The 26874-nt window shown below is 39.5% G+C and overlaps 1 protein-coding gene across 11 annotated transcripts in view; it reads left to right on the top strand.

Annotated features, from left to right (window-relative positions):
* Positions 1 to 26874, top strand: part of GTDC1 (glycosyltransferase like domain containing 1) — a 209085-nt gene that overhangs the window by 6190 nt on the left and 176021 nt on the right. For 7 of the 11 annotated variants that reach the window (XR_010432042.1, XM_064661649.1, XM_064661639.1 and 4 more), the window contains exons 2-3: positions 3537 to 3638; positions 18750 to 18955. The gene's annotated coding sequence lies outside the window, so the exon portion shown is untranslated. Of the gene's footprint in view, positions 1 to 3536; positions 3729 to 4936; positions 5035 to 16455; positions 16638 to 18749; positions 18956 to 25179; positions 25262 to 26874 lie in introns of those variants that run through there. The other 4 variants (XM_064661643.1, XM_064661641.1, XM_064661640.1 and 1 more) reach the window with 4 other exon arrangements.

Below are 26874 nucleotides of genomic sequence, written 5' to 3'. Positions count from 1 at the left end.
CTTGTATGTTTTTAAAGGAATAGTAGTAACTGAGCTGGAATTTGCAGTAGCAATTTTGGAATTGAATATGGCTTTTCCACTAGTGTCTATTCAAGGATTAAAAACACAAAGCACTGCAGTGCTTTATAAAAGTACTAATACCTATTACAAGTTTTTGCAAAGAGTTTTAGGATTTATCCATGTGATATGTTCACCATTGGGCTGAGGGGTGTCTTTTAGGGCTTTCTTTTTTTTTGTAGGCCTTGTTCCAGTGAATTACCAGTAATTGGTATTTCACCCAGAAGCGACCCAGGTGACTAAGGAATTCCACCACCTTCAGCATGTGGAATGTCTTTCCTAATCAGGCTTAAGAGAGGGGGAGCATTAACACAGGAATGATTGAAACCTGCCTTCTAAAGGGAAAAAATCCAGCAGGGCATGTGACACAAATGCTCCTCCTCTGTGCCTTTGCCCTCTTGTTGTCCAGCCATAGCTTGTGCTGCTCTTGGACGTCTCTGGTGACCAGGGGACACACCTAAAGCTCCAGGAGGCTTTGCATGTGCCTCTCTGTGAATCCATTTCACAATTAAACTTTTAAAAGCCGCAGCCCCCAACACGCAAGTGCAGTTTCATGGTAGCTCTGACATTATTTTACTATTCACACTGTGAATTTCATTCTGTAGGAAAATGAATATTATATTGGCCTTTTAAGTTGGTTGTCAGTGGAGAATAGGGAAGCTACACTTAGAGCATCTGTATGCAATCTTGGAGACAAGTAGGACCCTCTGGAAAGCTGTTACTGTTGGGGCAGAACTAATCATTCCGTGTGAAATTATATAAGGAGAATTAGCTCTGACTCTACCTCATTTCCTTTCATACTGCTGTGAAAATAAGCTCAGAAACGTCAAACCTTCCCTCCCTGTTTCTCTAAGTACTTTGTTAAATACTGCTTTTTATTAAGGCTTATTTATTGTAGGTGCTAGAAAAGAAAATATAACTACCTGTAGCTCTAGGTACTAATGGGCTGTGCACATCCTTGCCCAGTTGGGCAGTTGTGATTTCCTTCTCAGGATGGGATTCCCGGGATCAGTTGCCATTTCCTTCTCTGTACTTTGACTTTATTTCCCCGGTGAATCATTCAGAGTCCTTCACGTTTAAGGTAGCATGCTTGATGTGAGGGAAGATTGTCAATCACAGCCTGCCTTGGCTATTTAGAAAAGAGGGATATCAAAAGCCTGCTTGGAGCTCTAAGGAGCAGTGAGGTCACCTGCTGAGTCTCCTGGCAGGAGCCTAAACTCGTGCAGCCTTTAAGTTTAGCAAAGAAAACGTGGGTCTCTGGAGGTCATCACTCTGCACTGAGGCCCTGTACTGTATGTGTGAGCATACAGCTCAGTGTAAAGATAGATATGTATAGGCCATTTCTGACATGTTCCTCTAACCAGGTCTTAAAAACAATCAGTGAAGATTTGTGTAACCCCTCCATAACCTAATCCCTTGTTTAACTATCCCTGGAGGTAGCATATTTCCTCTAATACTATTCTAATTTTTTTTTTCTAACCCGTTAAGCTTCTTGAGTTGGTTCTTTTTTTTTGTTCTGCTGTGGATATTGCAGTAGTGGGACATGATTCTTGTAATTGCTTGTAACCTATTTTGAAGCCTGCGCCCCCTTTCTCTACTCATCTTTGTTTTTGTACTCACCAAGCCTGTTTAACTCTCCCAGATTGCTTGGTTTTTCTTCAGAGCTTTTGTTTCCTGTTTCTGTATTGAGACCTCAACATCGTATACAACCTTAGTCAGTGATGGACAGAATGAATCTTACCATCTTTTGCATACAATGCTCCTATTATTATTATAAAAAATTCGAATTATTTTTAATTTTTGAAAAATCAGTATTAGAAGTTCAGTATTAAAACTCTGGTTTCAGTTTTGTTAGTCATTTAGTCCCACTTTTTTCAAGTAGAACTCTGCTTCCCAGAATGCTCACAGTCCTTCCAAGGTAACTGCCAACCTCCACAACTATTTTGTATATCATCCAAGTGATAAATAAAACATTAAATAATCCTACAATGAAAATGTCAAGAAGAAGAAGCTTATTGTTTTCAGAGTCCTGCAACCTGGACCTTGTTGCAGACCTGACCTTTGGAGCAGAATGGGTGGATTGTGCTCTGATCCCTTCATAGTCTTTGGGACCATTGCTGGTCTCAGTTCTTTCTGTCTGTGTCTATCTTGTACAAAATTGGACAAATTAAATCCAGCATCTTGTAGGTATAGGTGTTAAGGGAGGGGATTTTTTTAATGAGTTAAAAGAAAAAAAGCTTGGAGAACATTTACATGGATCAGCACCCATGGGTCGGTGGTGGTTCAGTTTGTTGGAGTGATGTGTAAAACTCACCTTTAATTATACTTCTGTGTGTGATCCATACACAAATGGTTATTCTTCATGGCTGCAGATTGACACTTTGAAAAAAATCTTTGATCAATCAGATCTCAATATTTGAAGTGTTTATTTTGTGAATCATGTAGACAAGGGAGAGGGAGGGCAAGAAAATGGTCTCTCTACTTCAAACCCTTGTCTTTCATGCTATTTGCTTGTAACATAATCTGCAGGCATTTCTATGTTGATGTTTTTCTATACCTGATGTGATCAGAAACACTTGATTTTATCCTCTGCACTGGCATTTCCCAAACCAAAGCAACTAAGAGATGCTGCAAAAGAGTTGGAAAGTAGCAAGGACTGTGGCTTACAGTTAAGGCAGATGTGATTGCAACATCTGTGCCTAGGAAAGCTGCAGTCTAATCTGCCTTCTGTCTTCAGGATTTCTGGGATTCCAGAAGCAGAAGTGGTGCAGATAAGACATGTCCTCTGAGATTTTGAAAGGCTTCTGCTCAGATTGTAAAGCTCTTCCTTATTAGGCCCATAAGAAATGCACCTCCTCTAGTGCAGCCAAATGGGTATCATTGTTTAATACTTCTCCTTGGGCTCTCCAGTGGTAACTCTGCTCTGTGGTGGTGTTATTTGTGAAGAAGAGCCTCTGTGGTTGCCCCTGTGTATTACTGTGTGTGGTAATTTCTGGCTTGGAAGCTGTGATGCGATCTGAAGCACAGTTTATAGAGGATTTTCCACCTTTTTCCTTAAATTGGACTCCCTGGGCCTAAAACTTGGAACTTCCAATGTGAAATCTCCATTAGAACACACTCCAGTAAATAGGAAGTAAAGCCCCAAAGCCTTGCCATCAGACAAGTGAAAATTTATTTTCTTTAATGATTCTCCCCTTTTCCAACTGTGTTCTTGCAAAATGGGTCTTTGCCCTTGGTTTATTCTCAGCGCAACAACCCTGTTGGTTTCTGGGTGGCATAAAATTCTGCCTGTTCCTTTCTGGGTTATTAAGAAAGCCCTGCCCTTTTCCCTCATCTCCGAGCAGCAGTCGGGTGTCTGCTTCCTGATCTCAGGACTGTCCTGCTCACGCTGGGGCTCCCTGCTCGCTGTGCTTTGCTTTTGCTGTTGTTTCTTAAGGCTGTGCCAGGTGAGATGTGCTCTCTGTTCTTTCCCCTTTCAGGTGAGCTCCTCTGGCCCAATGTGCAGCTGGTGGCCGTCCTCTGCTCTAGCTATACCTTTTTGAAGGGACTTCACTTAAGGCACTGCGTGGTTGGCAAAGCAGGTATGATCTATGAGAGTTCATCAGCAAACACTTGAGAAATGGAAAGATAACACTGCTCTAACTTCACAAATGTGTTCTGCAGGAGAAGCAGTAAGTAAGATATGAATAAAACAACTGGGTGAAACACGAAGACAACATCCATGTGAGAAAAGCAAGTGAGGTGGTTTGCATTATTTCCTTCATGTGTAATTTTTATGTTGGTGTCATCATAACAATTCATGACAAATTAATATGCTTTTCTCTCAGTGATGTTAAAAATGTGGTTACCTGAATATCGATGTTGTTCAGTACTTAGAAATATTTGAAGAGTTTTATTCTTCACTGGATTATTGTATGTTGTGTTGGAAGTTGAACAATATATTTCACTGCAGAAATATACGCTTCATTTTATCCTGAAATAAGTTCTTAATGGTCTGGATGTATTAATACTGATTTTCAAAGTTTACATTTTTAAATGTTAGTTATTGAATTCTGTTCAAGATGTAAACTCTATTCTGTCTCCTAGCATTAATTATGCAAGTTTGAAATTCTCAGTTTCATTTCAAGGTAGGGCTTTTTATTTGTATGTAGCTGTTGAAATAAATTACCAGTACAAGAAAACATTCTACTAATAAACGAGGGATGCCTGGAGTTGGCTCTGCTAACTGAGACAATTTAATTCATCCATCATCAGGGATGATGTTTCTTAGCAACACAAAGTATTTTCACCCGGGGCGCTTTCACAAACTTTCACATTTTTCTTCAAATACAGCCTTGGTAGTGTTTTATATGACCTGAAGTTCGTCCATCTGTCCTGAAGCTCCCAATACTTTTCCATTTTCTCCAGTGATCAAATGATCCAGTGTATGGGTTTTTTTTTCAGCTTAATAATACACAAGTTGACTAGAGAATCATTTCGCATGTCAGGTTTTCCAAAGGAGTTCTGGGAAATTATTTGTTGCTCTGTATAGCAAAGCTAAAAGTTATTGAAAATGTGTTACAGTTTCATAATAAAACAGATCCGAAAACTATTGGCTTGGGAGCCAACTAAATGCTTTCTGATAGCCATAGCCTCAAGGGGGATACTTGGATCATTTGTAATAAAGGGATATCTTTGATATCTTTTGGTGAATTGACTAGTATTCTGTTTAGATCATAATTTATGAAAAAAAAACCTGTGTTGGTACTCAATGCTATATTGTCAAGTTTTTTGGGTGTAAGAATTGCCTTAATGTATGGCCAGAATTTTCCATGTTTATTCTTTTAATGTGCTGTATGAAATCAGAAGAAACTGTTGATCCATTAAGACACTCCTCCTTGCTTTCCATTTTTTTAATGCATGTGGGGATGATTTGATCAGTGTAATTACAGCCAGGAATTGCTGGGGAGACTTGGCTTGCTCAAGAAACCCCTTCAGGTATGTAACAGGTGTTAGTCAGTATGGAGAGCAAACATCTTCCAAGTGCAATGTGTTATTTTGCTTTGAGAAATAAAATATCTTTCATTTTTGGTAAACCTCTCTGAAGACTTCTGTTATGTGACTGAACTTCAGCTGCTATCCTGCTTTGAGAAGAAAAGTTTTAGTGGTTATAGGATGAAAGCTTCTTTATCAACAATAAGTGTTTGAAAAATGTTGTGGTGAGGTAACTGCTACTCAGCTTATTTCACAGCAGAGGTGTACAGAAACCATTTTAAACAGTGGGAAAACAAAGTAGAGAAATACTGGTTTGATTCTTCCTCTTAGTTAAAAAATGCTGTGTTGCAGCTCATGTCAGCTTTAATTTGCTGAGTTTTCATATAAGCATGTAAAGTCTTTGTACATTTATGCTGAAAACAAATTGGAAGAGTTGGTGGGATGCTGTTATAGAAGGTTTTATTGCTGGTGTTTTAGACTGTATGTGGTGTTTAATGCACAGGTGAGTATTTAGGGAGCCCTGAGATTTGCCATTGAGGTCTGTGCTCTCTGTCATTGAACTGGATGCTGTTCTGTAAGGATGACACCTCCTAAGTGACCTCGCTAGTAATTCCTGTGTGATTCCAAACTAAATGGCTCTGGATTTCTAGGTGGTGTTTGTAGTTCTGAGACACTTAATTGCACGTCCGAGCTTGGACACCTTGTTTCAGGTGATCTTTACTGCAGTGTAGCTGTTTCATACCCTGTTAGTGTCCAGCATCTTGAGAGATCTCCAGGTGTTCCCCGGAGTCCTTTGAGGAACTGCCTGAGTTGGAGGCTTTATCTGTTATCCCACAGCAAACAGTATGTGAAGAAAGAAGGAGAGAAAGAACATTTTAGCAAAGGCCTTTGCTAGCAAAGCCTTTAAAAGTCTTTGAAAACAGCAGCAGTCACTTGTGTCCTGTAAGTTGGGACTCCGGCAGCTTGCGGAAAGGTCAGAGCTCCTCTGTCTGCTCCTGCAAGGCTTTGTTGCATGTGGTGACAGACTACATTTTCACCACCTCTACATTCGCATCCTGGATCATCTGGGAAGCTCTGGAATCAGTTGCAGGCTCTCCTTGCCCTTTCTGTTTAGAACATTCCCTGCTTGTAGGTGTAGTTGTGGTGGCTCCTTGAGGCACCTGCACGGTCTGATGTCAGGGACTGATGTCAGGTGTTTGCCCTGCAATAAAATAATGTAGCTGTGGTCTTGTTTCAAACCTGTATTTGCATCTCAGCACATGATCTTTTGTTCTGTAATGCTGCATGTAAAGACCGACTTGAAGGCTGGTAATATATTTTTCAGAAAGTCAAATTTAAGGTATTTTTTAGTATTGAAATCTCTCCATAATTGAGACTTTGCTTTTCCACCTGTAAACCCAATGTCTGAATGTACAGAGCTAACAAAGGCTGCCACAGGCAAGCACAGCCTGTTTAATATGAAATGAAGCCTCCCAGATACTCTCCAAAAATTAATCTAAGAACAGTTTAATTTTGGGGAAAGCTTCATTTGAGGTAGAGAAACGAAGAATTCCAGGGAATTCACAAGCAAAATACAGCTGTCTGCTGTGAAGTACTGGAAGCAGTGCTGGTGATATGTCAGTCCAAGGTGGAGAAGAGGAGAAAGAGCTGCTGATAGTTCCAAACAAGTTCTCTTTACTTGGGAACATTTTTTACACGGCCAAATGGTTACTTAGGATAGGTGGGTGCTAACAAAAGGTCACCTGAGTGCATTACTCGTAATTACTAAATGTTACTTTTCAACCACAGCCTCTCCTGCCTGACTGAAGCAGCTGCTGTGGTCCTTCTCTTACCCCTGTTTTTTTTCTCAACCAGGGATTTCCCCCATATTCTATGCAGTTTTCCTATGATTGGATATAAAGAAGTGAAGAATTGATAAAAACTATCTTTTTGAAGGTAGTGAAAGGTCTGGACTCAGTCTGATAAATAGAGGGGGATAACTTGTAACGAGGAACACACAGTAGTGTCAGAACTGTTGTAAATTTTCAAAAACTACTTTTCATCTTCATCCAACCATGATTCAAATAAAGAACGTTCCCTTTATGGCCTGCAGCACAATACAAGTTGTACTTTGCTAGCTTTTGGTTAAAGCAATGAACATATTATTTGAATTTTAGGAAAGAGAATTTGAAAACTTACTATATTTAGGATTTAGTCTGAAGTTATAAGAATAACTAGTGGTTTTTGCTGTTGTTGCATCTTTCAGTGTTCATGTGCAAAGAATGACGTGATCAGAGTTGTCACTGGGAACATTTAGTTTTTCACGCAGAGTATTTTTGGGCAGCTTGTATTTGGAGGAACATGGGATGGGCTATAAAAGAACTAGTCAAAGAAATTACCATTTATGTTAAAAGGTCACAAATTAAAATTGTTTGGGTGCTGTTTCTGCAGTTAGTGTCTGCAAACCAATAAGGCTAAAGCATTTTTCAAGGTGGATGTTTGGCTTCTGGGGTTCTCATAATTTAACATAACTGTGTCTTTTTGGAGACTCAGGAACTAAATTATTTTAGGCTAATTGGCATCTAGACACGCTTAGGGGAAATCAGATGTCCTGTACACACAGTCCTTCTGTCACTTGTGTTGGCATGTAACTTGTGCTAGGTGAGAGTTACTTGCATGGATTTTGATTGAGGGGAAAAAAACTGATTATCTTTGGATCACTCAGGAATTGAAATAAGAATGCTATACTTTGATAACTTTTGGAAGCTCTATGCTAAACCCATGAGGGCTCTTTTTAAATTTTATTATTTTTGGTATTATTTTATTTTCATGGGTTTTCTGTAGACTATGGAATTTCCAAGCCTGGGCCAGGCTTGCTTTTACAGTGCCTGGCAGTGTAACATCAGGTGGTGTAGTGTGACTTGTCTGACTCAGGATGATTGTAACCCACCCCTCTTCTCCTTCCCATAAATATTGTGGGGTTTTTTTTAATCTGTCAGTGTTGCTGTTTATAATGAGGACTGAGGGAACATCAGTCCTTTTCTGTATGTGAGGTATGTTTGAAGTGATGTGGTAGGCTGTTGCCTAGGTCAGCGTAGACCCAGGTCTAGAGTAAACACTGTTTTAGAAGCTGCTTAAGCTTAGATGCTGCAGTACAAGTTTTGGGTCTAGATTTTATGTTCTAGAAGAGACTTAACAGCCTTGAGGAGAAGGCTGTCTCTCCATGGGACAGAGTAACTGTGGCTTGTGGTAAAAATAAGTAACACTTCCCAGTTAGGCAATTGGCACACTTTGCACCTGCTTTTTCCAATCCATATTGTGTAGTTTAGTGCTTTTTGCAGTCAGGGCAGGCTACTGTGAAGCTTATTTGATAAATTATAGTTTGTCTTATCAGCACAATACTTTGAGAGAAATGACTTAACTTTGGGTGGCTTCTTTCTGATTCAGTAAGCAACCCTTCCATTATATATCAGTTTTGGAAACAAGCTAGTGGGGAGTGTGTGTATACATATGCACATATATGTATATATATATGTATATATATCTCTATATATCTGTATATATATAAAGTATAGAACATCCTGAAATAGGTACAATGGAATTCCAGTTATACAAACAAAAAGTGAACATCGAAGTAGTTGTGTGTTCAGTGTTAATGATCTGTATTTCATGTGAAAGGCTGACCTTTGCAGGGCATTTTCGTCAGAAGTAAAGAATGGGCTGATCTGTTTCTCCCGCAGTTGGAAGGGCAGTTGGAAATTTGGTTGATCTTATTTTTTTCAGCATAACTATCACAGGGAATGATAGGGCCAGTTGCTGAGATTACAAAGGACTGTGCAGCCCCAGGCATCCTCCCCTATGTGCAAAGAACGATTCTGTTTAATGCAAAAAAATATGAAGTGCCTAAGTTCAGACTGAACATTGATTCAGATCAGGAAAAATGGGATTCTTCCCAATGACTTAAAATGAATGTGTGAGACTTATATATGATAGTTCATATAAATCAAGGTGAATGGCCATAAATTACACATTCATTGTGATTATTACTGGAACTGCTTAGCGTGTGTAACCTGGTAAGCGTTGGCCAGTATTGGATTTAACTTTAAAGACAGTATTAGAACATTATATTCTGAATTTTATTTAATTGATTATGATGGTCTAAAGCTCTACAACTCAGAGTTTGAGGCAGAGAGAGGAATGGGCAAGAGCTTGCATGTTCTGCATGGGGCATGTGGGGTTTTTTACATCTGGTGATCTAGTTACTCAGATGTAAAGCAAACTTTTTACTGTAGTAAGAATCTATTTAAAATGCTATTTTTAAGTCAATATAAAGCTATTTAAAATATTTTATGTTAGATATGCAAATGCTGTCCTGCATACAAAAGAATTCTGTCCACACAATTGAGTAACTTCAGCTTAAGCCAATTTTCTGCTTCCAGCCTCTTAATTGTTCTTTAATCTATGGAGTACAAAGAATTAAATGTGTCCAGTCTTATTAAACATTTGGTTCATTATGATCAGGAAGGTGATTTACAGTTTGGGTCTTGGGATGTGGATCTGGGACTTCAGGCTGTTGAGAGTTGTTTTAAAGGTTCAGTGCTGTTAGGGCTTATTGCTTCTGCTAACAAAACTTCTGCAAAGAAAGCTTCAAGTATGTTCTATAGTATCCAAATAAGAAATTGAGATGTTGTCTTTAAGTGTTTAAATTAATTTTATGATCCATTGAAGAGATATTTTTGGTGACATGGTGGGGGGTCACTTTTCAGAACTGAAAGGTCACAGAATAGTTTGGATTGGAAGGGCCTGTAAAGCTCATCTTGTTCCAGTCCTTTGTCATGGGCAGGGACACCTTCCACTAGCCCAGGTTGCTTCAAGCCCTGTTCCAACCTGGCCTTGGACACTTCCAAAGATGGGGCAGCCACAGCTTCTCTGGGCAACCTGTGCCAGGACCTCACAGCCCAGCAGTCAGGAATGCCTTCCTGATAGCTAATCGAACCCTGCCCTCTGGCAGTGGGAAGCCATTCCCCCTTGTCATGTCACTCCAGGCCTTTGTCCACGGTTGCTCTTCAGCTCTCTTGGAGCCCCTTTAGGCACTGGAAGGCGCTCTGAGATCTCCCTGGAGCCTTCTCTTCTCCTGGCTGAACTCCCAGCCAGCTCTCCCAGCCTAGCTCCATAGGAGTGGATCTAGAGAAGCAGAACAACCTGAGGTCTGGCCAAGGATTTAGTAGAGCAGCTGCAGAACATGTGAAGGATTGGGAAAAGGTTGGAAACATCGTGAATTTTTGTGGGCCAGCTCTCCTCCCTTTACCAGTTGTACCTCCTCAGTGGGTGAAAAGATGATGGAAGAGTATTTGTAGAGAACGTATGCACTCTGGTGTGATACAAGGGCACAGTCCTGATGTCTGGCTGGAGAGCAGCTCTGCCTGGGATATTAACCTTAATGACCTCTGTTGTGAGGTGTGCTAGGGTCTTGAGTAAAGTTCCTCACCTGAGACTGATGTTGGGATACACAGTTCAATATCGCTCATGTAGTTTTATTGGGTTTTACACATAAGTAGATCTAGGAAGGCCTGGTAAGTGTGGGATTAGTGTGGAATTTGTGTTTTAAATTAGACCAAGACCAGTCACTAGTTGTTTTCTCGGATCCTCATGCATCTTACACAGCAACTCATGCTGCTTGTCATCCTCAGCTTTCCCTACTTTTACATTACTGTGGTTTTGGGTCTGTGCTTGATTTAAAGTCAATAAAAATCTCCATCAGAACTTCTCTTGGTGTTGACAGTCTCTAATCACTTAGGGTATTTTTTTGCACATGAGCTTAGAAAAGGCCATCTTAAATTTGACTGATTTTTGAGGGGGGGAAAAAAATCCACTTATTTTCATTGTTAGTGGAAACTGCAGATTGGAACCTCAAAGAGGAACACCGAGGGGCATCCTCTGTAGGTTGTCCACAGCGTGTTTGGTCAAGAAAAGAAGCAGTTTAGGGAACGTGACGTGTGGTTCTTGATGCAGAAAAAAGCTTCTGTGTGCCTAATACATTGGAAAACATTTGTTCAAGAGCATGTCTTCCCTGTGCAAAATTTACCCCTCTAGTTTTATTAAGGTCAGTATCCATGTAGGTTCTCTCTTACATACTCAGTGTGGTGCCTCAGGTCAGCTTTGGCTCGTAAATGCAACTTTAAGGAATGTTTTGTCTGGTCCTGTTAAAAAGCATCTCTGTAAGTTGTTTGTTCAGAAACTTATTTACTTCTACTCTTCCTGGGCTTGCCTTCAGTTCCTGCTTATAAAATAACAGCTGTAAATGAAACATTGTGCTTCGCAAAGTTTGTGGAAATAATCCTTATTATACATACACTCATTGATTGCTTTTTGGTATTAATTTTAAGGTAATGTTTTCTGTTCTGGATGTTTAGGCAGACTTTTCTGGTCTTTACTAAAACTGGGAGTGGAAAAAATGTGTTGTGAGTTTTGTGAGAATAATGACTGTGTTGTAAATTGGTGAGTATTAGAGTGAATCTGATATTCAAGGAGGAATTATCAAAATGCTGTTTCATAAAAATCAAATAAACTCAGTGACTGGATCAAGTGGGCAAGGTCACATGTCCCTGAAGTTCTTTGAACATCCTGGCTTTACTCTTCACTGCTAGAGAGGTGTCTGCTCTTCATCATGTGTTGGCATGTTCCCTGAGAATCAGCATTCCTCTTCTGGATTATTTCTTGATGATTTTTTCATTAATCCTTCAGAAGTACTGGACTGCTTAATGGAGTTGGAATAAAAAATAATGCATTTTCAGAAAGTCTTGCAGTGTGTTCTGTTTTCTTTCTGCATCTCACTTAAGTGCTAATCAATGAACTGATTCTAATTCTAGTCACTGGTCAGATGAGATCAGGGTGGATAATGTACTCTGTAAATTAGGTGTGAAAGGGTGGGGGAAACGCACAAGCAGATGCTGTGCAGGGCCAAGGCAGGTCTGGCTGGGCTTGGTTTTATCTCTGCTCCCTTGTGAGTCAGGGCAGGCTGGCAGGGCTGGCACTCAGCAGGAGTGAAGTGGATATCTTGGGAAGAAACTGCTGAGGTGTTAATTTTCTACCTGTGCTTGTGTATCCGTTTTACTGCTTGGGTTGTCTGTCTCCTGGGCTGGACTGTGCTGGTGACAGAGGCAGAGAAGAGGCAACTTGGTCTCTCTTCACTGTTGGTGGTGTAGCACAGCTTTGCAATGAGAAGCCTCGTTTGATGGAGGTTCTGCAAGTTGAAGTGTCTTTAGCTCAGTGGTTTCCTGAAGCATCTGTTGTGGGGAGGGGGTGATTCTGGGGCTGGATGGTGGATGCTCACACCCAAAGGAGCATCCCAAGGAGGTGGGATGCTAGCTAGCAGCAAACTCCTGTGACTTCTGCCTGCCCCATTGTCTAGCAGCCAGATTCATGGCACAGCACCAGGTGGTTAGTTGGAATGAAGGACAAAAGAAGTAGGTTGTTTGGGAAGCCACTTCTCATACTTGGCATTTCTTTAAACAGTTTAACTCTTAGTGGCTGCTAAAAAATTTTTACCTTTATCTGAGTTTTGCCATCAGCCTTCATAAGGCTATTGGTACCTGATGCCTTGTGCCTCTTGATGCCCTAATAAAAGCATCGTGGGATTACTTTTTAAGTATTGCTTGCCTGTCCTGGAATGAAGGTTTTCTTATGCTTAAACTTCTGAAATTCTGAGTTGGTAGTAGAGAACCACAGTTTTGCTTATAAATAAGACCGGAGTATTTTAACAAAAATTTGTTACCAATTACCTTTAAAGTTTCTGCCTAAAATTTAAAGCTTACAGTTTATGATATTACACAGAAAGTGAGGAAAACTTAACTAGTGTTTCTTGTGTGTCAGATAATTTCAAAATTAGATTTATTATAGGTATATTATGATAGACAGAATTACAACTCAGAGTGACTGTTCCCTGGAAGTGACTGTCTGCTGAAAATGTCCCCAATAATCTCTGGGGGAACTGAACTGGGTGTAATTAATTGTTTATTGAAAGAAATCCATTTATCTGCCATGTGAACAATGGAAAAAGAGAGCAAGACATCAGAAGTAAAGGTGCAGCTGCCTCCACTTTCTGGTTAAGAATTCTCCACTCCTGAAAATCCAGCCTTGGCAGATGGTAGATGCCAAGGATGGAGACCTGGGGCTTTTATTGCTTTCACTTAGTTAAGATATTTCCCCAAAATTCTTTTGCCCAACCTGAAACTATTTCATTGACTGTATCTTCCCCCTAGCACTCTGATATTCAGCAACCTGTAAGTTCTGCTCAAGCTGTGAGTTTTAGAGTGTTTCTAATGCTCTGTTTGAGGGCAAGGTTGCTGTTTTTTTTTTCTTTAAATTTTAAGAGCATTTTATATAATGATGTTCCTGTCATGCTTTTGGCCATGAATCAGCACAGCATTTCTGTGCAGGCTTTAATTGAAGCGTGGAGTTGTCTCACTGTGCAAATGTTGAAGTCACTGAGACTATTAATTAAAATTAAGTATCTGCATAAGTGCTTTTTCTAAAAATAAGTTGCTTCATAACAGCTTTGGGCCATATTTGGGGAGGAGGGGGATTTTTTTTACAAACTTTGAAAATAGGTATATAATTCTCTCCAGACTGTATGATGATAAAACATAGCAGCAATACCAGAGGGCAGAATGTTCATGGAGTGGAGCATGAGCTTTCTGCCTTGTCAGATGTCACCTAAGCTGCAATTTATTGATTTTTAAACAGAATAAAACTGTTATGGCTTTTGTATTGCACAGAGAGTGGTGTCAAGGAAAACTGTAGGAGAAGTTACTGCTTAAGCTACCCCTGTAGTGGAAGCACACAAGTTACAGGAATCAGTCAGTTCTTTATCTTCCTTAGAGTGCTTGGTTACAACTCTGTTTTTCTTGCATCAGTTACTTAAAGCCGGTGCTTCTCAGTGTGAGACTCCTTAGCTGCTTGTGCTGTGTGTCATTTATGTTTTCTAGCTGTAGTGGAAGGCATTAAAAATATTACCAGGGAATACTGAGCTGTGGTTTTCCCCATATGTATTAGACAATTTACTACACAAATTTACTGTACAATTTACTTTATAAAATTATCTGGTTTATTAATTCTCACGGCACCTTGGCGAAATCGTGTCCTTTTATCTCCTTAGTCTGGCTCTTTACCAGACTTACTTTACAATGCCAGCCTGGTACCTTTTTTCTGATTTCTTTTAAAAATACTCCCAAGCTCCAGCATTCCCCACCTGCAGCAAACCAGTAGTGGAGGGAAGAAATCACTGGAAACATGGAAGAGGGGAATGTGTATTGAGCTGCCTGCACTGTCAGGTTTCGGATTGCACCTTTCTGTCTCTCCTTGCAACGCTTATTTTTATGATCTCTGATGAGCCTTTTTGCAGGTATTTGTGATGTTTATAAAGCACTGACCCCGTTGTTATGCAGGAAGAGATGAGGGACCTTGATGCATGTGATACCAGCTGGGATGAAGCCTCGTTTGCCTGAGGTCACGCAGAGGTCTGAGGCTGGATGCAGAATTGGAGTGCTGGTGTTTTCTGACCAGAAGATGATGTTTCTGAGGTGCTTCAGCACGTTGTGTGTTGATATGCCCAAGCTGTTGGGCTTTTAATGCTGCATTTCCTAGCCTTTATAATACTATGGTTAGTAGTAGAAGCTGAGAATTCACTGTATGTGAATACAGTGGTTCTTGCTGAACATCACATGATTGTTTCTAGAAGTGGGACTCTGAAGGTTCCTATTTTAAGTCATTAATTAATGTTGTTGTTGGGGGTTACATTTGTCTAGTGCCAGTGCTAAAAGTTTCTATAAAGTACTGCATGTGAACACAAAGCAAAATTTACATTGTTTGGGGAAAAACAGCAATGTTGCCATCTTTGCTATGAGCACATCAGTCGCTCTTTATTGCTTTTTAAATTTGATTTCGTTGTAGTGTGGCAAGCTTTTCAATAAACATAGTGGTTTCATTTATATAACACTAGAATTATTGTTAATGCACAGTTTCATACTGCGAATTACGTATGTAATACCGTGTCCAGTGGGATCCTGTATCACAAAATTTGCATAGTTATAGTGCTGGTGACATCGTATCTCATACAAAGAACCCAGGGACCTGATACAATATCAGTAAAACTGTCTCATAGGTATGATTCAAACAGTTTTATTAGCAACATATGGGGTATGAAGGAGCCACAGAGGGTAGTTTTGAGTGTAAGGGTGCTGGCCTATCTTTTTCAGCCTGTAATTATATCAGTCCTCTTCTATGGCATTATTTGTTGCTGCTCTGGGATTGCTGAAAAATAACTACTAATATGATGACACAAAGGATCAGAATAAATTATAATTGTTGACTTTACAAGAAATTCATTGGCAAAAAGGCTTACTGTCCTAAGCCTGGGTGTCATTTCTGGTACAGCTTCATTGCTAAGCCACTATACTAAATAATACATTTTTGAAAGTCTTGGGGTTTTCTGGCAACCTTATCCTGCTGTATTGGATGCTTTTGTGATCTGACAGATATGAGGAAGAAACTTTTTGGCTGCATTTTGGTTTTTAATCTTAAGCTAAAGGAGTGCATTTTGTTTAATTGATAGTAGGATATTGAACTCTTGTTCCCCAAATGGAACATATTCTAATTAATCATCTTGAAATAAAGAGTTCATAATTTAAATTATGACATTAAAAACTTGTGAAAAATATAATTAGAAAATTACAGTAGTGCTCTGTTTAGTTGTACTTCTTCAAATCATGATATATATTAAAAATAAAACTTTTTACGTGTTGTAAAAACGAAAAAAGTTTGGGGGTTTAATGTTCCTACCAGCTGGCTGATGGAAGAGCCACAGTATGTGTAGCTATTAGAAAAAAGTGCTATTTGATTACTTCCCTGGTAATTTTTTGAAGTCCTTGTGTTTTAGAGACTCTGGGCTGAGCAGTGTCTTTTTGCACAACAGGCTGCGTGGAGAATCAGGGCTGTTACATGGATTCTGCTCAGAATTACTTCTGAATTCTGTTCTTCCACATGGAGGTTCAGCACTTTGAGAACAGTCTGGGGGACAGAACAGGCCAAGATCAGCAGGAGATCTGTGAGGATGGGTCATCTGTGCCTCTGCAGTGCTGGGACCTCTGTGCTGCTTCACTGGTGTAGAAGCGTCTTTTGATCCATTTTTCTCCATTCCATTCCCGTTGTTTCAGTGTAGATCCATACTATAACTGTAATAATATAATAAATATATAAATTGATCTGTAAGGAATCCTGAGAATTTTTCATCTCTGGTTTTCAGGAAGGATGAAATGTATTTGGATCATTCCTGACTTAATTATGCATTAAAAAAATACAGTAAAAAAAATGCAATTTGTAATTTACTTGCTAAACTACTTCTTTCTTAGGGTTCAAGCTCTCAATCCAGTTGAAGATACATTAAAATTCCAGCATTCACTTGCAATGCCTCCCAGAGCTCAGTGTTACTTGCTGATGTATTTTAAGTGAAAGTACTGAATCACACTGGAGTGAGGACACATTCCTGCCTTTTCTGCCATGTTCTGCCATGTTCTGCCATTCTCATGGAAAACCACTGGACTTACTTCCACCATACAGCTTTACACCCTGTATGTTACTGATTCTTAGTGATATAACCTAGACTGTATTGTCTCTTATTTTATTTTCTAAAATGTACTGTGAGAAAAACTGACTGAAGTCAAGATGCATTTCTGGTTGAAAAGGAAAATTAAGATTAGTTTGATGTGACTTTTGTTTTTTCCCCTGACAAATCTTGCTTGGCCAGTCCTCTAGGTGTGCACATATAGGTGGTTTAATCTCTTTCTTTGATATCCTGTGGATATGGAAGTAAGGTTTAATTGTCTGTAATTCTCATTTTCTTCTCTTTTGGGTAAGTTTTTTTGCTGGCATTTCATATCTTTGGGAGATTTTCTGACTTTCACAAGCTTTTGAAGGTAATTGCAGGTGACTGAAGAGCTATTTCAACTAGTTCTTTTGGTATTCAGTAAGGACCTCAGACTTTGCCAGTTTGAATTTGTTTTGAGAAAAACCCTCTCATCCTCTTCCTACCTTATCTCTTTGGAAGCTTTGACTGGAAACTCTGACAATTTAATTGCTGTTGAGAATCTCAAGTTCTTCTGTGAAGACTGAAGCAAAAAAGTATTAAACCTTGTCATTTTGAGAAATAAGTGGAAACATGTTGTCTGACTTGCGATTGAGAAGTGGGCAGATACCAACTTTTAGGTGTATAAACATCACAATCTTCTGATCTTTATGTCTAATGCAGTCGTTCCTCTGGCTCCAGCACAACCAGCTACAGGGTGAAATGGTCAGTTTTAGTGTGTCTCCAAGTCAGCTTACTCATCCTTAAGCATAAACTTTTACTGTTTTAATGTATTTTTTTTCCTTTTTAATGTAGTTTTGCTCTTTTTCATACTTTAATGTTTTCTCCTTTCCCATATCATTTTTTGTTTGGAGTAGAAAGTTCACACCCACTTTGCTAAAGATGGTAAAGGAGTGATTTCTGAAATTAACTATTAAATAAAAAAAAATTATATAAACATATCTGGACATCACATCATAGGGACTTCAGAGCTGTCTCAGGAGCCTCTAGAACCACTCATGTTAATTGTTGCATATCTTGTAAATGTGTTTATTTCAAAGTACTGGAAGACTTCCAAAAAGTTGCTGTATTTAAAAGGGCAAAAAGGATGTCACAGTGGATTTAACCCAGGACAAAGTAAACTAAAGGTTAACTTGGACTTCCATCAGTGAAGGCTTAAAAGCTAAAAAAAAAATTAAATAATTAATGTTAGTCACTATGGTTTTGTGATAGAAGGATTTGTGAGACAAAGCTGATGTTTTTTTTTAATAGGATTGTGTGTCTGGCCCACACTGCTATATTAAACTAATTTCTTTTAAAGCATTAAATCTTTGCAAGAAAATATTTTGATATAAAACCTCAGATTCTATGTGGCTGAGATACAGAAAATATTAAAAATGCCCTGTTGCTTTAAAGTGTAACTTCTAATGGGATTAGAAAGACCCACATTTAGTGGGTCTCCGATGTGTTCATGGCCCAGATACACTTAACCAGCAGTTTCATTGGTGATTTAATTTTTGCTCCTTTATTTTTCAGATGATGCAAAGAATACTGGAGAAATATTTCCAATCAGTCACATAGTTCAGTCACGAAAATACAGGAAAACTGTAGGTGGTACAGAAAACAGGATGGGAAACTCCAGTGTGAGGATACAGGGATGCCACGAGGAGAGGGACAGTTTAACCTTGAGATGAGTGGACTCAGGGGCACAAGCTGAAATAGAGGCAATTCCATTAAAACATGGAAAGTTTTTTGCTGTGAGTGATCAGACATTGGAACAAGTTGCCCTAAGAGGCTATGGAGTCTCCATCTGTGGGGATACTTTGGGATAAATATTTGTGTGATGTAGTATTGAGTAGTTATTTGATGAAGCTTCTTCCCAGAACCTCAGAATGGTTTGGGTTGGAAGGACCTTCAAGATGATCTAGTTCCAGCCCCCTGAACATGGGCAGAGATACCTTTCACTAGACCAGCTTGCTCCAAGCCCTGTCCAGGGCTGGTCTTGAACACTTCCAGGGATGGGAACTCCACAACCTCTCTGGACTTCTCTGAGACCCTTCTTAGGTTAAGACACCTGGAAAGTTAGATCAACTGAGCTCAAATTCTCTTTTCTTTTCAGCCCTCAACTCTACTCAGATTGAAGAACGCTACTGCAACTGGGGAAATTGCACTTTGCCATCTGTCCATTGAACTGAAGCAGATAGAATGGGTTGGAAAAAGTCCTGCTCACCGCTGGGATCTGTAGCCAAGATTCCCAGACTGATTTGATGAAGAGCTCTGAAGCAGCACTGCCTGGTGTTTTACTGCTCCCAGTTTTGGATGCAGGTAATATTACTTCTGATAAATATGATGTGTTTCTTAAAAGAAAAAGAGAGAGGGTGTAGTTCTTGATGGGTCCAGTGGATTTGGAGTTCTTAATGTTAGTAGGTGTCTACTAATGATTTTTTATTGTGCTTGCCCTGAAATAATGTCACAGTTCACATTGTGCTCCCAGTGTATGGTAAGTGTGGCAAGGTAACAGGTTTTGGGAATCAAAGGAATCTCTCCTTCAAGGCAAGATTAGCAACATGCTTGATAATTTCACTTTTTCTCCTTTTTAATCAAAACCTGGATTCACATGGTTGAAGCAGAGGGGGAAATGTTAAAATCATGAGTGAAGTATGTCTGGTAACAATTATGCTGTACCTGTAATTCCTGTGGCTGTACAGGAGACACAGACTGACAGACCCAAGTGAAAGGTGGACCCTACAGCCAAAAGGGAAGAGATGATAAAAAATATTTGACGATTCAGATATGTGTTTCTTACTTACTATTCTACCTCCTCCCACCAAAAAACGAAAATGTGGAATTCCATTGTTCAAACTAGTGGTAGCCAACAGTGAATTGAGATTGTATTTTGTTATTGTTGGTGGGGAAAATTAGTTTTCCTTGTGCTGAGAATCAATAAATTTTCAATATTTTCAAATTAAATGTTAAATATTATTAATTAAATGTTTTTTATTAAATATTTAAATACAAAGTCTCAAAAATTTTCGAGATGAAAAGACTCAATTGTAACAGGTTCTGTGCCTGTAAAACTGATCTAAGCCTCGTCCCTTTAAGGAAAGAAGCAGGTGTGGCACAGGGTGTCAGTGCCATTCCTTCTCTTCTCCTCTTTCTTTTCTGGTAACTTCTGAATTCATCAGGCAACCTGTACTGAATTTAATAGAAGAGTAACAAATTAAAGGTATTAATATAGATATGTGGTGAAGTAATGAAAAGACAGTCTTACAGGCTGCAACAAGGGAGAGGCTGTGGTGGAAGCTCATACAAGGCAGCAGAGAAGCCAAATATTTCTTAGATTATGGTGCTTATATTGACACCCATTTCTTCTGGTGTACTAATTGATTTGTGTATGTGGTACTCTTTTACTCCCTCATCTTGCTGTTTCCTTAGAATCAGAGAATCGTGGAGTGGTTTGGGTTGGAAAGGACCTTGAAGCTCATCCCATTCCAAACCCCCCCACCGTGGGTAGGGACACCTTCCACTAGGCCAGGTTGCTCAGGGTGGCATCCAGGCAGGTCTTGAACACTTCCAGGGATGTGTTACATCCTTGCAGTAGCTATTTTTGCTCCGAGCATTTAGGTTTTTCAGGGATTTTTTTAAATTCTGAAAGGTGCCTTGTTAAGAAGCTCTTTATCAGCTGCTTTTTATTGTAAAGATGAAGGATTTTTTCCTATCATTCTTCATTCAGTCTTTTCAATAATATTAATAAAATAGGAATATTATTAAACTATCAGTTGAGTAATCAGGAGTCTTTAGGGAGTAAGTAAGTTGTATAAGAATAGCTTTTTTTGTATTTTAAAATTCTGTGGGGTGTAGTCAATGAATGGTATGTCATTCTCAGTGTAATGTAGGAAATATTTGCCTAATTTGATTATTTGCAGAGGCAGCCAGTGAGATAGCAAAGCCACAAGAAATAAGTTGTTGAAAAAGTAGATTTTTTTGGAAAGCCTAGTTGAGTAGTAGGTACTGCAGGAAATAACAGACTTTCAATTACTTACATGAAATCAATGCCAAGGACTGTATGTTTTTGAGTAGTGAATTAATTTATGATTAAAGTTTTAATTATTTGTTTGTGTCCTAATTTCTGCCACATTTCAAATTTAATTAAATTTGAGATACAAGAGTAAACAAAAAACTCCAACCCCTTCCCTTTTTCCCCAATAGTTAAAACAACCATGGTGCTTTCTCAGTGGGAGGTTTTGCCTCAGGAATTGGGCAGAGATGAATGTTCACATAACCATAAAGTAGTGTTGTCTTCTGGTATGTGTCAGCAGGTGGGAGAGGACAGGTAGGACATCCCCTGTCCAGAGCTGGGGACAAACAGCCTCGTGTAGGAAGAACAGTGTCTTTCGTCTGATGCAAACTCCAAGTGAGTGATGTTGATGTGATGGCAGGGAAAAAAGAGTCTTGTTGGTTCACACAATTATTACATATTGTGTATTTTTTACAGTAAACTGTAAGTATTGTGTTTTGAAGAAGGAACTATCACAGAATCAATCAGGTTGGAAAAGACCTCTGAGGTCATCGAGTCTAACCTGTGACTGACCATCACCTTGTCACCCAGACCAGAGCACTGAGTGCCACATCCAGTCTCTTCTTAAACACCTCCAGGTACGATGCCTCCACCACCTCCTGGGCACCCCATTCTGATGTTTAATCACACTTTCTGTGGGAAATTCATCCTGATGTCCAACCATCTACGATTGGAATTATACAGGATAAGGTTTTCAGAAGTTACTGAGAGTCTTTGAACTGCTGTTTTCAGAAAGAATTTAAATGTGTAGGTGCTCAAAACCTCATTGTACCTCCATGAGACTTCCACCTTCTCCTTTTGAAAATGTAACTTCAAGTTATTTGGGTGTTTTTTCTAAAATACTTTTAATTGTGCACAATTTCATCTGGTGTAGAGCACAGGGGAGGGAGAGGCACTGAAATACCATGAACACACATAAAGCAATCACAAGCCTGAGGGCAGACAGGTGTTTATTGGGGTGAGTGAAGATTGGATGGAGACCACCAGTGCTGCTCCTGGAGGTGACCAACTTCCAATATCTCTTAATTCCAGGCGTATCCTGGGTAGGTGAGCACAACCTGTCCATCTGCAACTCGTTTCACGCTTCAGTGGCAGTTAAGTGGCCCCATAAACATTAGTGAGTTCCACATGTAGGCTTTGGTGTACACAAGTGTTGTTAAGGGTAAAAGAAAATAGAGGGTTGGTCTCAGCCTTTGGCTCATTTGCTCACCAGGGTGCTCATAAAAATGCAACACAGTGTGCAGGTTGCAGAATTATGGAGGTGACAGTTGTGTTCTTGGCTGCTCAGGTCCAGAAGAATGAAAGCCTCTGCTCTGGTCTTCTCCCAGCCACCTCTCTCCTTCACAAGCCTTTCCCACATCACCTGAGCACTCAGCTTGTCCTCATCCTGTCTGGAAAAGAGGCAGAGTGCTGATGACGAGCTGGATTGTGGGGTACATCTGTTCACTGTACCTGATCTATTTCTGTTCATAGAATCCTAGAATGGTTTGGATTGGAAGGGACCTTTAAAGGCCATTTAGTCCAACTGCCCCTGCAGTGAGCAGGGACTTCTATTGTTTGAAGCCAGTTCCCTCTGAATTTGTACATTTGTCTTGCGTGGTCAGTCATTTTCACAAAGGACATTCAACTCTGTTTTAAATTGAATTAATTTAATTTTTAACAAGGCTAATTTTCACAAGTAAAAGCCTAATAGAAGCCTAGCTGATGTAAGAATTTTTCAAAATCATTGGAGGCTTACAAATGATAAAGCTTAATTTAAAACCAGGGAAAGAAGGAATTCTTCCCTGTGAGGGTGATGAGGCCCTGGCACGGGTTGCCCAGAGAAGCTGTGGCTGCCTCATCCCTGGAAGTGTCCAAGGCCAGGTTGGACGGGGCTTGGAGCAACCTGATTTAGTGGAAGAATGGAATGAGATGATCTTTAAGGTCCCTTCCAACACAGACCATTCTAGGATTCTAAAAACTTCTGAAGTCTTCCATTGCTCTGTGGGGTGTTACTATGAGAAGCTTGGGTTTTTTGTGTTTTTTTTTTTCCCTAAATTATGGAAATGTAGCACTTTAATATCTGAGGAATATGTCTTGGTGCAAAGGAAAACAATATCCTGTGTTGAAACAGTAGCAGTGAGGAAGGAGTACTGACAGTCTTGAATCATGTGGTTACTGCTGTGGAGGTGCTGCAGAGACTAAAACTAGAACCCCTTCTGACATGTCTCCCCTGCAGAAGAAAAGGCAAGTGTAGACCTTGAGTTGGTGCATTGTATGTACTCATATCTATTTATACATAGGCTGATAGGTGTTTTTCCTGACAACTTAAATTTGAATATTATCTACTGGAAATTTCACAGGATTCTGGTAAAAAGCTAATAATTATTTTTAGGTGATTTCCAGTGTGTAATCTCATTAGATCACTGTTTCAGCATATCTTTCAACAGTATCTTCTCCTTTTTTTTATTTTTTTTTTTTTTTTTTTTTTAATGAGACAAAACAGGGGTAGTTACTCTGATGTTTGGTAGGAAACAACAGCTGGATGGGTGCTGGCTGGAACCTGCCATTGTGCTGCCAGTTCAACTGAGCCAACATGCTTGGTAGGCCCCTGGTGTAGCCAGAATAGCTCTTGCAGAAGTAAATCTTAAAATACCAATTTTCTGCCTTGTTTTGTGATTTTTTTTTTATTGTTCTTTGTGTGTTCTTTCTTTCTTTTAATTTTTCATGAATTAATAATGTTCATAAAGCAGAGCAATTCTAAGCATGTTGCAGGGCCACAGTTACAAGCAATTTAAAAGTATTGCTTAGGATGGGCTCAAAGTATTCCAAATATGGACTTTATATAAAAATATGTATATATATATATATATATATACACATCTCTTCATTTAAGGGATATTTAACTTTACTGGCTTAGAGACCCTGTGACAGATAGGGGTGCAGATCTTTAGGAAGAAATTCTCTCACTGAGATGCAGCCTGTGCAGAACTCTTGATCCTGGCTCACCTGGGGCATAAAAGTTTTGAAATAAATCCTGGATTTTAGATTGTGATAGTTTTAGGACACTGAATGAGCTTGCTGGGCTGACTGGTTCATCTCAGCTTAGAATGGAAACTAAAACCCCTCCCTGCACCTAGGGGGGAAGCCAAAGAGGAAATAATGACTTAAAACATGCCTTTATCTTCTGTACTGAAAGAAGATAAAGGGGTTTTTTAAACTTTTTATGCAGACAAGCTGCCTTTTGTCATGTAATAAGTTTTTGGCAATTTAATTATAGTCTTAAAAATGCCCAAGTGACTGTACAGTTCAAAAAGCATTTGGCAAAACCAAATTGTGTGTTCTGAGGTCAGCAAAAACTTACTGATTGGAGTGGCATTTTTTTAGTCTGTGAGAGTATTGGCAGCTAAAAGAGGTATGTATTTCTATGTCTTCTGTGAAGCTGTAATGAAAATGAAGTTATGACTGTGAAGCTTCCAGTTTTGACAATAAGAGTGGCCCTTCTATCTCTGAAGGCTGATGAGTTCTTCATACGAGTTGAAACTGTAAATATTTTATGGCACAAGATGAGTTGCTGGGATCCAAACATAAATTTTGGGAAGAAAAAGGAAAAAAAATTGAGTGAATGTGCCTGCATCCTTGACTCTACTGAATTGCTGCAGTAAAGAGCCATATGGTATTTTGGTAACTTCTGTGCATTGGAAAATTATAGATTACAAGTGTATTAGACCTGCAGGCATCCCATGTACAGGAATATGACTATTTCAGTAAAGCAGCACTTTCTGTCCAGCTTGCACTGTCCAGACTGCTGAAGAATTTTACCTAAACTACCAGATTAAGTGTTTCTATGTATTAGCCAATGCGGAAGGAGAGGGGAGTCCAAGACCATGGGGCCCAAACCACAGTCTCTAATTTTCTTCTTTGCATAGAACACACAGGAAGAAGACTATTTTCCTGTTCCTTCTTTGAAAATGAAAACAAAGGAGATTGACATCCTTTTACTTTTTCAGTCAAGTGTCACTCATCCTAAAGTTGTAATAATCAATTCAGAATGGCTACTTACACTTCTCTACAAGATTTGATTAAAGAGCCTTGCAGATAAGTTAAAGACCACAAAAAAACCCAAACCTCATGCCTTCACAACTTTAAACTGAATTAGTTGTTTCTTTGAATTGCCTGTTTTCTGTCATGTTGCCATAGGTATCAAAGCAGCGAGCTGTTATCATTCCTTTGTGAGGATTGCTGCTGTTTTATATTCACGTAGCAGCAAATCAAAGGATGGGTCTTCAGACACGAAAAGGGAAGGTGTGTTGTTTTAAAGATATGCAAAACACACCTAGAGCGAGTCGGGCCATGTACGGTGGGTACCAGTGTGGATGCACCGACGGGGATTTGCATATGGCAGCAGCATAATTACTTACTGTGTGCATTCATGGAAAATGCTTATCTTCGTTGCTAAACCTTTCTTCTGACTTCTTTTTATCCCTGCCAGCTAAAGCTCACTCAGATACTGCTGCTCCCTGCACTCATGGCTTTCACGTGGTGTTTGAAAGGACCCTGCGTTTTAGCTGCCAGTGAGTTTTAATGATACATCCTGCTCTTATTGATTTGTGTTCAACTCTGCTTAGCCCAAAAGGGATGTCTCCATTTAAAGGGATTTGCAAAAGCCTACTGGAACAGGTTGTGTTGTGCCTGCCCCATCCCTGGAAGTGTCCAAGGCCAGGTTGGACTGGGCTTGGAGCAACCTGGGCTAGTGGAAGGTGTCCCTGCCCATGGCAGGGAGGTGTAATGAGGTGATCTTTGAGATCTCTTCCAACCCAAACAATTCTGTGATCAAAGAACAAATAGAAAAAATTAATTTTGGCATCAATGATAACAACCTATAAAGTATACTGCAGCACATGCTGAGGAAAGGTGTTTTGGCTTAATCTTGTGCCCAGCTTTATACATGTGACTGCCAGTAATTTAAGTGTGAGCTGCTCATCTGCCTGATTCTGCTCTCCAGCACAAAGATTTCCCCATCAAGAAGATGTGGTTGTTCTGTTTATCTTCCCGTAAGCACATACAACCCAGTAATGGAAACACAGCTTAAATGAGTAGAACCATCAACCCACTCATGCAGGCAGAGCTGGTGGAACCTGTAGAACTTCTTGTACCAAAAAAAGGGTATTTGGGTGATCATGATTGGTTTTGCACTTGCATCTTTTAGTACTGTTTTTATTTAGTGTCGTGTCACTAAATAAACGTTTAATTTAATCCTAACTTGAAAGACCTGCTTTAAAGCTGCATGCAGTGAATGATTTTCTTTTGAAGACTTGGATCTATTTACAGAATCTCACTACTGTTTTTATCTAACTTTGCTGTGTTTTCTTTCAACTTTGGAAATGCATTAGCTGTAAACTGCATGTAAAATGTCTTCAGTCTTTGAATTGATGTTTTATTTAGGAGCCTGGCATATCTGTGAATCTAAATTGAAAACAAAAAGTGATTTAGTGGGGAAATAGTTAATAACAAAATGGTACCAATAGTGTTTGAAGAGGCTGCTAGTTTTGCTCAGGAAGTTTTCGTTTTCTAGAATTTGTGCTGCCTCATTATTTGTAATACTGAAACTGCTCCTTACCAATCATACCAATCCCCTGCATGAAGAAATGAAAGTAATGCTTGCAATTCTGGGTGGAAAATACTGAGTTAGACTTACTGGACCAAAATCTGCACTGAAGTGAAATGGTAAGAACCCCAACTATTGCCTGGAGTGCTCATTTTAACAGGATTGCAAATAGGATTCTTACTATGGCTAACTTTAATGGAAAGAGGAAGCATAAACACCTTGTGAACCAAAGTCAGGACTGAGATTCTCCAAAGTTTATGACTAAATGCACCACAAAACTTGATGTCAGCTGGTGAAAAATCAGGATAAAATAATCTGGAGGTGAGTATTCAGAGCTGCTCCAGGAGCTGCACTGGTTGTGCTGGTGGATGATGATCTCTCCCCAACTGTGTCATGGGGCAGTCCTTGCTGTCTTGCTTCAAGGTTGGGTGACTCTTGGTTGTCACTGAACTTCTTTCTCCATCATGGATGACTGACCTTAAGAATCTTCTAGTTTGAATAATTATGCTTCATCTACTTTAAAATCCTCTTTGCAGTCTCTGAATAACAGGCTGATAGTAACCTATATTTCTTTTGCTG

The sequence above is a fragment of the Pseudopipra pipra genome, chromosome 7 (assembly GCF_036250125.1).
Source record: "Pseudopipra pipra isolate bDixPip1 chromosome 7, bDixPip1.hap1, whole genome shotgun sequence".
Taxonomy (NCBI): Eukaryota; Metazoa; Chordata; class Aves; order Passeriformes; family Pipridae; genus Pseudopipra; species Pseudopipra pipra.
The sequence above is the reverse complement of the archived record's forward strand: the minus strand, read 5'-3'. Positions and strand labels throughout refer to the sequence as shown.